This window comes from Podarcis bocagei, assembly GCF_964188305.1.
Source record: "Podarcis bocagei genome assembly, chromosome: W".
NCBI lineage: Eukaryota > Metazoa > Chordata > Lepidosauria > Squamata > Lacertidae > Podarcis > Podarcis bocagei.
Genome location: NC_138131.1, coordinates 72,987,989 through 72,998,957, shown reverse-complemented (window position 1 = coordinate 72,998,957; position 10,969 = coordinate 72,987,989). Strand labels below are relative to the sequence as shown.

At 46.3% G+C, this 10,969-nt stretch overlaps 1 long non-coding RNA gene across 1 annotated transcript; it reads right to left on the bottom strand.

Annotated features, from left to right (window-relative positions):
- Positions 1-8,499: 8,499 nt before the first annotated feature.
- Positions 8,500-10,105, bottom strand: LOC308578276. The gene is made up of 2 exons (XR_014003850.1): positions 9,138-10,105; positions 8,500-9,095 (listed from the first exon to the last, which is right to left on the bottom strand). It is a non-coding gene; the product is annotated as an uncharacterized lncRNA (long non-coding RNA).
- Between the last annotated feature and the right edge of the window lie 864 nt (positions 10,106-10,969).

Genomic DNA, 10,969 nt, shown 5'->3' with positions numbered 1-10,969 from the left:
TATTCTGCTCTGGTCAGACCTCACCTGGAGTACTGTGTCCAGTTCTGGCCACCACAACTCAAGAAGGACACTGACAAACTGGAACGTGTCCAGAGGAGGGCAGCCAAAATGGTCAAAGGCCTGGAAATGATGCCTTATGAGGAACGGCTAAGGCAGCTGGGCATGTTTAGCCTGGAGAAGAGGAGGTTAAGGGGTGATATGACAGCCATGTTCAAATATATAAAAGGATGTCACATAGAGGAGGGAGAAAGGTTGTTTTCTGCTGCTCCAGAGAAGCGGACACGGAGCAATGGATCCAAACTACAAGAAAGAAGATTTCACCTAAACATTAGGAAGAACTTCCTGACAGTAAGAGCTGTTTGACAGTGGAATTTGCTGCCAAGGAGTGTGGTGGAGTTTCCTTCTTTGGAGGTCTTTAAGCAGAGGCTTGACAACCATATGTCAGGAGTGCTCTGATGGTGTTTCCTGCTTGGCAGGGGGTTGGACTCGATGGCCCTTGTGGTCTCTTCCAACTCTATGATTCTATGAAAAATGTAGGAATGCCACCTTTGGTTAAGTTTTCACCATTTTTTATTCTAATTTCTTCATAACTGTTCACTTGATAGTACTATTTTACATCACTTTCTGGGTGACCAGTCAACTCTTTGTGCCATTCCTTTAATTTTATTACATTTTACAAGCTCACTAAATGAAAGAACACACACAAAAATAATCAACTTGATAGCAATCACATAAAAACACTGACAAATGTCCTCCTCTCAGCTCCAGTACATAACATCATCTTCCATAAACACGGATTTAACAATGAGTCCGTAAGTGACTATGGAAGCCAAATCTGGACCCATAAATCCTTCCACAGTGGGGACATTGGTTTCTGGGCGGGAGTTGATCACAGTGTGGATTTGCCAAGTGTGCCTTCCTCTTAGCACGTTTCTCCCTTGCGTCCTGAGTTTGAGTGTCTACAAAGCCCAGGACACCTTTGGTAAAGGCTGTTCTCCAATTGGAGTGCTTGCAGGCCAGTGTTTCCCAGATGTCTGCGTTTATACTACTTTTTAAAGATTTGCCTTGAGACAGTCTTCAAACCTCTTTTGTTGACCACCAGCATTACGCTTTCCATTTTTATGTTCAGAATAGAGTAGTTGCTTTGGAAGACAATAATCAAGCATCCACACAACATGACCAGTCCAACGAAGTTGATGTTGAAGAATCATTGCTTCAAGACTGGTGATCTTTGCTTCTTCCAGTACACTGATATTAGTTCTCCTGTCTTCCCAAGTGATGTGTAAAATTTTTCGGAGACACTGTTGATGCTATCTAAACACTCATGCTCATTGGCTACCTTCCAATGAAGGAAAGCTGCAGCATATCAACCTAAGCAAGTTGTGCTTCCTTTTTCTGGTTATGTGGCTATAACCTTTGATAGAATACAGATAATTGAACAAAGTTTCTTGTATTACATTCTTCATAAAATTATCTTTCCATTGATATATAATTATATATATATATGTGCTTGTAAAAAATCAACATCCTGTGGTCATCATAGTGCAGGGTTCACTAACCCATAACCCTTCCTGGACTACAACTCCCACCATAGGAAACCTAGGAAGCTGTCTTATACTGAATCAGACCTTTGGTCCATCTAGCCAAGTATTGTCTACACTGACTGGCAGCAGCCCTCCAGGGTTTCAGGCAGCGTTACCTGGCAGTTTTACCTGGAGATGTTGGAGATTGAACCTGGGACCTTCTGCATGCAAAGCATGTGCTCTAACCACTGAGATACAGCCCTTTCCTACCATTGGCCATGCTGACTGGGGCTAATGGATACTGGAGTCCCAGCATCAGTGTTAGAAACTGGGGTAGGAAAGCTAGGAGCCATGTGGCTTCTGGGACCTAGGTTGTGGGTGCCAAAACAAAATGTCTAGGTGCCATTTTTAAATTTTTTTACTGCCGTGCCACCCCGCAGAACACCTGATTTGGTTTCAGGAATATTGGGGGAGAAGCAAAAAGGTTACAGATGGTGAATAAATGAGGCTGTATTAAATAATTCAGAAGTAGTAACCAAAGGGAAGGCGATTCTAAGATAACAATTTGAACTTAATCTCAACAAAGACGTAGATGCAAATGTGGTGTGGGACACAGGCACAGTGGTCATGAAGGGGATATATGATCCAACAGAATGCATACCAAAAAATAAGAGAGGCAGTTAGAATCATAGAGTTGGAAGAGACCACAAGGGCCATCGAGTCCAACCCCCTGCCAAGCAGGAAACACCATCAGAGCACTCCTGACATACGGTTGTCAAGCCTCTGCTTAAAGACCTCCAAAGAAGGAGACTCCACCACACTCCTTGGCAGCAAATTCCACTGTCGAACAGCTCGTACTATGTTTAGGTGGAATCTTCTTTCTTGTAGTTTGGATCCATTGCTCCGTGTCCGCTTCTCTGGAGCAGCAGAAAGCAACCTTTCTTCCTCCTCTGTGTGACATCCTTTTATATATTTGAGCATGGCTATCATATCAGCCCTTAACCTCCTCTTCTCCAGGCTAAACATGCCCAGCTCCCTTAGCCGTTCCTCATAAGGCATCGTTTCCAGGCCTTTGACCATTTTGGTTGCCCTCCTCTGGACACGTTCCAGTTTGTCGGTGTCCTCCTTGAATTGTGGTGCCCAGAACTGGACACAGTACTCCAGGTGAGGTCTGACCAGAGCAGAATACAGTGGCACTATTACTTCCCTTGATCTAGATGCTATACTCCTATTGATGCATCCCAGAATTGCATTGGCTTTTTTAGCTGCCGCGTCACACTGTTGGCTCATGTCAAGTTTGTGGTCAACCAAGACTCCTAGATCCTTTTCACATGTACTGCTCTCAAGCCAGGTGTCACCCATCTTGTATTTGTGCCTCTCATCTTTTTTGCCCAAGTGTAATACTTTACATTTCTCCCTGTTAAAGTTCATCTTGTTTGTTTTTGCCCAGTTCTCTAATCTGTCAAGGTCGTTTTGTTTTGGTTTTTTATAAATATTTTATTGGGTTTTAACAATAAGAAAATTCAAAAAAAAGTACTGTAGCCTTATTGGAGTTCACTGATTGGGTCTGCGTTGCTCCGGGACAGTTCCTATTCCTATCTTGGAGCAAGAGGTCACTACTTCCGAGAACATGCTCTGGCATTAGTCCCAGACTTGGGTCTCTCCGTCATTTGTGGTCAGAACATAAGATATGTCTGTGTCTGTTCTACTGGTAAAGTCAAGGCCAGTCTTGCCGTCAAACTGATAAGGAAGAGAAATGTGTTCTTGTTTTGCATTTGCTCAACGGCTAAAGTTTATGCATTTTAGCTAAGGAGAAATGGGGATTTTGGTGCAGTTTAGAAATGCCTGTACAGTCAGTTTTGGGTTTGGGAAACCCATTCCTTCAGTACAAAAACAGAAAGAATACAAAATTACAAAATACAGTAATACAAACATTGAACACAGAAAAGAAAGAAAAAGAAAACACATATACAGAAAAAAACAAAAATTCCCTTTTTCTTAGTTTCTCATCTTTAGTTAACTTGTTTTCCTGACTTCCTCACATCTCCTGTTCTTGTATCCCTTTTAAAAATTAGTTCAGCAAATTCATGTCCCATTAGTTTATCTATTATTTATCCAAATCATACATTTTAGCTTGTTGCTAGAACCCCTGCGGTTCATTTCAATGTCCTCAACATTCAGAAATTTTATTTCTGTCCTGGAGGTTCTCCTAAACATGATTAGAAGGGACCATTTGATTCAGGGTATTCAGGTCAGAGCTAAACAATACAAACTTAAAGCTTTTGCAGATGATCTTGTTATGACACTACAGGAGCCGATACCTAGTACCAAGAGGGCCTTAGAAGTAATCCAGGAATTTGGCCAAATGGCAGGTTTAAAATTGAACAAATTAAAAACTAAGGTTCTGGAGAAAAACTTGACACCGATAGAAAGAGAGAGGTTTCAGAATGAAACAGATCTAACATTAGTAAAGAAGGTAAAATACCTGGGGGTGAACATGACATCTAAGAATGTAAATCTATTTAAAGATAACTATGAGAAATGCTGGTCAGAGGTGAAAAAAGATTTAGAAATTTGGACGAACCTGAAGCTTTCCTTGCTGGGTCGAATTGCTGTTATTAAGATGAATGTATTGCTGAGGATGTTATTTTTATTCCAATCATTGCAAACTATTGACGAGATGGACTGTTTCAAGAAGTGGCAAAGAGATATATCTAGATTTGTCTGGCAGGGCAAAAAGCCCAGAATAAACCTTAAAATTCTTACTGATGCTAAAGATAGAGGGGGGTTTGACCTGCCAGACTTAAAACTTTATTATGAGTCAGCAGCTTTTTGCTGGCTGAAGGAATGGCTGCTTCTTGAGAATACTGATGTTTTGGATCTTGAAGGGTATGACAATGTATTTGGGTGGCATGCATATCTATGGTACGGCAAGATAAAAGCACATAAGGCATTTAAAAACCATATTGTCAGAAAAGCATTGTTTAATGTCTGTATAAGGTATAAAGACTTTTTGGAGAGTAAAACTCCAAGGTGGCTATCACCTATGGAGGCGAAAGCCTTGAAAAAACTCAACATGGAAGCCAAATGGCCAAAATACTGGGAAATTTTAGAACAGGAAGGTGATAAATTGAAATTGCAGAGTTATGACAAGCTTAAAGAGAAGGTGCGAGACTGGTTACATTATTTTCAAATAAGAGAGGTGTATAATTTGGACAAAAAAAATGGTGTTCCCACCCCCCGCCTGGCTTCGCAGCAGCGCTACGAAGCCCGGCGGCTGGGGCAGGTGCTCCCGCCCCCCCACCCCGCTTCGGAGCAGCGTTCCGAAGTGGGGTGGCTGGGGCAGGTGTTCCCACCCCCCGCCCGGCTTCGCAGCAGCGCTACGAAACCCGGCGGCTGGGGCAGGTGCTCCCGCCCCCCCACCCCGCTTCGGAGCAGCGTTCCGAAGAGGGGTGGCTGGGGCAGGTGTTTGTCTCATCTGTTTAACTTTCCATTCAATGTCCTGATTTATCAATTTCACGTATTGTACTTGATATAACTTAATTTCTCTCAAGATCTCTTGGGATTTTGGTTTAACTCTTAAGTTTTTTCTCTCCTTCTCTTATTTTCTCCAAAATCTTCTCCTTTTTTCATTTTGGATTTTCCTCTTTATTGCATTTTGTTGTATCAAAAACCCTCTCATCACGGCTTTGCTTGCGTCCCAGATTGTTCTTTTTTCCACTGTAGTCTTCAAATTTATCTCAAAATAGTCTTTTATGGTTTTTTGGGCCTTCTTAATAGTTTCTGGATCTCTAAACAAGGCGTCATTCATCCTCCATCTGAAGGATCCAGTCACTGTTGGTTTCACTTCCATCTTTACAGGGTTATGGTCGGAGCATGTTTTTGGGCAGATTTCCGTTTTGCGAATCTTGGGAGCCATTCCTCTGGTTATCCAGATTTGGTCAATCCTTGTCCAGGTCTTTTGGGCTTCAGAAAAGAAAGTCCCTTCTTTTTCTAGGGGGTTCTTAGTTCTCCAAATGTCAATTAAGTCCATATTGTCTGTCATTTCAAAAAAGGTTTTCGGTAGTCTTCCGTCTTTTGTCACCACTTGTCTTTCTGACTTATCCAGGGGTGCCGACTTATAAAAAATATTGGGGGGGCCCATACCGGGGTCCTGCCGCTGGTTCGCTCGGGTAGCCGGGAGAACGCAGTTCGAGGTGGCGATGTTGGGGAGAGACCCTCGCTCAGGGCGCCACTAGACTTGGCGGCCGGCGGCCTATCTGGGGGGTTTTGGAGCGTATTTCGGCGGAGCGATTGGGGAGGAGGGGGCTTGTTGCCGGATTCTTCAGCTGAGCCGGAGATCCGCTGCTGGGGGTCCCTGGGCCGAGTTGTGAGCACGGCCTGCTGAAGGGAGATCCAGCCGATTGCGCGACGGGGACGGCCGGGGCTCTCCGGCTAGGGCGCGCGGCTGGCTGGCTGGCGAGGGAGCAGGTGGGGAGGAGGCGGGGGTCCTCACTCTCTTAGGAAACGCACCCGCGCGCCCGCTTGCCACGAAGTCCGAAGGGTGCGTGTGTGGAATTAAAAAGCAAAAACGAGATACGGGCAGGGCAGGCAAAGAGTTTTCTGCAAGAGGATGGAGGGCAGGTTGAAGAGAAAATCACTCAGGATGAGACAGTCAAATCAGCCATGATAAAATGGGCTCAGGATATTGGGTATAACATCATGTTTGAGGACTGGGAAAGGTTATGGACCACCGGAATGAAATTCACGGCATGTAATGCCTTGAAGGAAAATATTATGAAAATGATTTATAGGTGGTACATGACCCCAGTCAAGCTTGCAAAAATATATCACCTGTCTGATAATAAATGTTGGAAATGTAAGGAGGCTGAAGGGACATTCTTTCACCTCTGGTGGACTTTTCCAAAAGTGAAGGCCTTCTGGGAAATGATCTATAATGAGTTAAAAAAGGTATTTAAGTATACCTTTCCCAAGAAACCAGAGGCCTTCCTCTTGGGCATTGTTGGCCAGAAAGTGTTAAAGAAGGATAGAACTTTCTTTATGTATGCAACTACAGCAGCAAGAATACTTATCGCAAAATATTGGAAGACACAAGATTTGCCCACACTGGAAGAGTGGCAGACGCAATTGATGGACTACATGGAACTGGCTGAAATGACTGGCAGAATCCGAGATTTGGGAGAAGAAACAACGGAAGAGGACTGGAAAAAATTTAAGGACTATTTACAAAAACAATATAAGTTGTATGAATGTTAAAAATTTACACGATTCGGAAACTATAGCTTCAGCAATTAGATTTGGGAAACAGGAAATTATATTTTAAGTAAGAAAAGGTCAAAATCTAAGGTAATACTATGTTTAATTTAAGATATAAGTAGCTGATGAAAAGTATGTTAAATTTAGAGGTATAGTATTTGAAAAGTACAAAATAAGGTACGAAACAAGGTAATAATTTGCTGATATCTTTATTATAAAGAATGCAGGGTAAGGGAGATGCGAGGAAGTCCAGTTAGTTATATAAAAAATGTGTTGAATGGTTGGCTTTCTTTTCTTCTTTTTCTTTTTTTCTTTTTCTTTTTCTTTTACTTTTTTCTTCAGTGTATGTTTCTAACTTTGTATTTGAAAACTTAATAAAATATTTATAAAAAAAGAAGAAGAGAAAATCCTTTCGCTTTTCTGGGGCGCAGGGAAGTCTCAGAGCCGGAGGTTGGGGAAGGGACCCCCTTTGCTCTGCCCTCTTCTCCCGTCTTAGATTCGCATGGGGGTCCCCGCCCGAGCTTGCCTGGCCACCGGGCCACACAAGGGCCGTGCTCTACGCGGCGCACCTTGCTAGCCGCGCAGCTGTCCTCCGCTGCTGTGGAGCGGCCCTGCGCCGGTGCCCAGCCCCTCTGGGCGCCCGCTGCGCTGCCAATGACAAGCGGGCGACGTCGCGGGCGGGGAAGGCGTCGCTTTCTTTCCCGATCCTGCATCCTCCCAGTCTTCCAGCCCTTTTTGGGGTTGGAAGCTCGTCTCGTTCGCCCTTCTCCTTTCTTCACTCTGCGCGCAATTTTCCTCCCTCGTCTCCCTCCCCATTTCTCCTTCCTGACTGACTGACTGACTGACGGGCTCGGGTTCGGGCTTCGGCTCAGGCTCGGGCTTCGGCTCAGGCTCAGGCTCAGGCTCGGGCTCGGGCAGCCACAGCGTCGGCGGTGTTGGCGATCGGCGGCGCGGGGGGATGGCCCTCCCGGGGGAGCCGGCGCTGCTCAATGGGGTTGCCAAGGAGACAGGCCGGCCGCCCCCCTCCCCCGGCCCGGCGCCCCCGGCTGCGCCGGTGCCCGTTATCGAGCTGGTGCGCGCCGGGCGCCCTATAAAAGCCGCGGACGCGCCCACCGCCGCCCGAGATTATTGGGGGGGCTGAGCCCCCCCAAACGAATTTTTGAGGGGGCTCGGGCCCCCTCAAGCCCCATGGAGTCGGCGCCTATGGACTTATCCATATTTGTCGATACCACTCCATTCATATCTCCAAGCATAATAATGTTTAAGTCCATATAGTCCAACAATGTCTCATGCAATTTCTTGTAAAATTCTGATTTCCCCTCATTTGGTGCATATATCCCTATTATCAAAAATTTCTCACCTTGAAATTGTATTTCAATAGCTACATATCTTCCTTGATCGTCTTTAAATACAAATTTAGGTGATAGACTTTCCTTTGCATAAATCACCACTCCTCTCTTTTTAACTTTGTCTGATGAGATGAATTCTTGTCCTAATATTTTGTTAATTAGCACTTTTCTATGTGTTCTGGTCACATGGGTTTCTTGTAAACATATCAAGTCCAATTTTTCCTTTCTCAACAAATGAAAAAAAAATTTCCTCTTGTCTGGGGAATTCAAACCTCTAATATTCCAAGTTAATACTTGCAGAGACATTGTGAAGTTGTGGTTCGAGGACCCGACCCCCGCGAAGTAAAATGAAGACACAGGGACACGTGATATAAGGTTAATGGGCTAGAAAAGGCCACAACTTTATTGATTACAGCAATGAAAAGGTATTGGCTTAGGCATTGGATCGCAAAACAAGTGGGTTTATTCACCAGGGGTTCATCACCTGTTGATGCTAATCCAACTATAGGCTCACCCCTGATGTCACCGCGGGTTGTGCCATGGCCTCCCGCCAAGCAGGCTTCGGACGGAATACACGACCGGCAGATTCCTTTACCGGAATACCCCTATAAATTGAAGGCATAGGCGATGGCCACACCTAGCACTTCGACACACCACAACACATTATTCCAATGCCTAACCGCCACCCGAGCTAAAGGCTCGCCGCCAATACCTTCAAAGCTGCAACCAATCCCAGATGCTTTTGCTGACACTAGCTAACCAAATGTCGTTCCCCAGATCCGATAGGTGGACGCCGTCATTCCGGTATAAAGCTTGGTCGCCGATCCGGATACGGTCATGATAAATGACTCGGCCATACATAGAGCGCACTCAACGGGCTACCGCCCGAATTACGAGTTTCCTGGTTCTTTCAATGGCCATACAGCTTTGCGCACTGCGCCAAACAGTTCGTTTCAAGAAGGAGGACCTTTGCGCACCGCGCCGAATAGTTCGTTTCAAGAAGGAGGACCAGAACACCTTTGTTCTGGGACACAAGGCTGCAAATGCATTCAAGTCTCTTTTTATGCTCCACAACAAGTCCACACTCCTTCTGTTAGCGAGGTCATTCTCCCCCAAATGAATTACAAGGATGTCGGGAGGGCCGAACTTGGCTACTTTCTCCCACAGCAATGGCATAAGCTCCTCCCAACACATGCCTCTTCTCGAAAGCCAGGAAACTCGAACACCATGTGGAAGACCAAGATTATATGCAAGGCCGCAGCTCACCGCTCGTACGCGGGCCCCATGAACTATGCTGTGGCCGCAAATCCACACGCTTCTCCTGAGCATAGCTGGGGGTAAAAGACAGAAAAGAAAAGGCAGATCAGTAGGGTAAAGCTGCAGGTCACATATTAGACTTATAAGCATTGGATTTCCACCGGCCCATTTCTTTGATCCTGTCCGCCGGTAGCCCCAGGTGCGCGGCCGTGGTTGCGGCGCCAATCCTAAATGAGTGGGCAGCGTACTCCTGGGAGGATAGACCACAAGCCTCAATAGCCTTGCGAAGTACTCTGGTGAATTGGTGCCTCAACAAGGGTGACCCATCTTCATGGACCAGAAACGGACCCGGGCCGGGCGGTCTGAGGTAGAGGTACCGCCTAGTGTCCTCTACCGGGCATGGGCCCTGCTGTGCCGACGCCGCGAGCTTAACTAGGACACCCTTACCAGCCTGATCAGTCTTGGACTGACGTATATCAACTGTCACGTTAGAATCGGACAACTGCATGTCCTTGCACCGGAGGCCGCGTGTTGAACCTCGTGCACTAACTTCAAACACCACCTCACCAACTCTAAGCGCGCAAAAAAGGCGATAGCGTATGCTGCGGAAAAGAGACGTGCTTTGAACCTGGACCAGCAAATTGACCTGAGTTTTATGCGTATCTGTGATAACCCGTAAGAAATCGGCTTACGGCCCTCGGCCCTGTGAGGTTGTAACCTGCCCCAACCCTCAATGGCTCCATACTCCCTGTATCACTTTGCGTCTCCCACATTCCACAGGTGCTCCGGAAAGGGTTCGAGCAACAGTTGTGCTCCAGGTGCAAGCAACCGGAAGCGAGGTATCTGAAATCGAGACAAGGCATCGGCAATGTCATTATTGGCTCTGGGTACGAATTTGGCTGAAAATATTAAGTTGTACTCAAGGCACCGGAGGACGAACGCCCGCAGAAGGGAGGAGATCCTCTCAGACCGAGATGACTGCCTGGCTAGAATGTTCCTGACCGGCAGGTTGTCGGTCCTGAAGCACATGCAGAGATCTCAAAAATCTTCCGTCCAGATGTGAACGGCCACCACTATTGGAAAGAACTCAAGAGAGGTGAGATCCCACGTGATGGCCTGACCTTGCCATGCTGTCGGCCATCGTAGTGCACACCAGCGCCCCTTGAAGTACAAGCCAAAGCCTAAGGACGCAGCCGCGTCCAATTGGACCTGGAAGTCTGATGACAGATTCAAGACATCCTGCCATAGAGATACCCCATTGTAGATCTCCAGACAAGTCGTCCACACCTCCAGATCTGCCTTGACCGACCTGGGGAGGCGGACCCTGTTGTGCGGGTGTCTAAGACCACTGACAGCCTGGCTAGGCGGGCACGTGCATTGGAGTGGACCTGGAAATCAGGGGCCAAATTAAGGATTTCCAGCCATAGGGAGACTCCGTTGTAGTGTTCCAGAAATCTGATCCCCATCTCAAAATCCGCCTTGACCGACTTGATAAGTCTTACTCTATGGTGCGGGTGCTTGAGGCCCGCTGACAACCTGGCTAAGCGGGAGCGAAATGGGCGGCCTGGTGAAACTACTCTACAT